General features: G+C 51.9%; 1 protein-coding gene across 1 annotated transcript in view; it reads right to left on the reverse strand.

Moving 5' to 3' along the window:
• The window catches only part of LOC109302080 (acid-sensing ion channel 2-like), a 120,632-nt gene that overhangs the window by 76,326 nt on the left and 42,905 nt on the right, over nt 1-1,401 (reverse strand). The window lies entirely within an intron of this gene.

Below are 1,401 nucleotides of genomic sequence, written 5' to 3' on the forward strand. Positions count from 1 at the left end.
CCCTGCCCCCTCCCCTGCTGGCCTGGATCAGCCCCACTGCCCCCTCCTCCCTCCCCTCCCAGCACTCCACTTCTGTGCTCACCACACTGTCTGTTCCAAGGGAGCAGGCAGGGAAGGGTTAACCTGGCAGCCCAGCTGCTACCTTTCAGTCCTCCAGGCCCCTGTTGGCCTGAAGCATGATTGCTCCAAACTCCAGATAGCACTAGCACCCATCAGCACTTGTGTGCTCACAGTGTAAGGTGTAACAAGGCCCTTAAGTACAAGGGACAGAGGCTTTACAGGTTTCCCTAGATTTATGCAGTACATGTATACTCGGAGAATGGCACATTAATAGAATTTGCAAAATGAGAACCCACTTTACAATGTAACGAATAGAGATTTTACCTTGTATACAACAATTATGGGTCTAAATATGCTCATCGCATAAGAGCAAATTAGCATATAAAGAACACACACAAATCGAGGGAAACCTGTACTTCAAAAGGAGCACTGGAAAGGGTGCTGTGCAATGCCTAACTTATAAACTGGTGGCTAAAGCACTCTGCTGAGATACATGTTCAGATGCCCTCTGGTTGGGAGGTACTAGTGTCCTAACCAGTAAGCTCTTGGGCTAAAACACAGGAGAGACCTACTGGTACATTTAACATAAGATAGTTGCGGTGTTTTTCCCAGTTGCCTGCTCTTGGTCCCTGGACCCAGGAAGGGAGTTCTTTTACTTTGGCACCACCAAATGCAGGCAGGTGCCTGCACATGGAAATGCATTTACTCCCTGGGCTTCAGAGTGGAGATGGGCAACATTTTTTTAGATGAATGGTAAAATTGCCAAAAATAGAGTTCCTCAGTGACTAAGATGCTCATGAATTTAAGCCAAAGTTTGCAAATAGTTTGGGCCAAAGAGGGAAAATGGCTTTTTCACTCTTTTCTAAGCAAATTGGTCTTCAGATCCTAGCAGCAAAATGGGCAACTGCCCAGAACACCATGGTCAGGGGGTGCCAAGAGGGGTGCCCCCCCCACACACACACATGCGTGCACACACAGCAGTGCTCTACCCCTTCCCTGCCTCAGCCGATTCCTCCCCCCACACACCTCCAGCTGCTGCTCAGGATAGGCAGTGCAGGCACCTGTGGGAGCATAATCCCCACCCCTAGATACCCATAGTGCTGGGAACTGAGCCAGGGGCAGGGCTACCTTCCTGGAAAGCTGCACTTTCCCCACCCCTTCCCCCCCCACCCTGCCAGGTCAGGGCTGGCCATACAGCTGTGCCAGAGGTGTCACAATCACTCCCAGCCTCTCTACATGGTCACTTGGGCAGTGGTGGGCCAGGCTGCAGCTGGGAATAGGGATGGGGATGAGCTGGGGACAGGGTCACCTGCCTGGGCAGCCGCGGTCCTCCCACCCCTT

Source organism: Gavialis gangeticus, unplaced genomic scaffold (assembly GCF_001723915.1).
Source record: "Gavialis gangeticus isolate Ggan-Ray unplaced genomic scaffold, GavGan_comp1, whole genome shotgun sequence".
NCBI lineage: Eukaryota > Metazoa > Chordata > Crocodylia > Gavialidae > Gavialis > Gavialis gangeticus.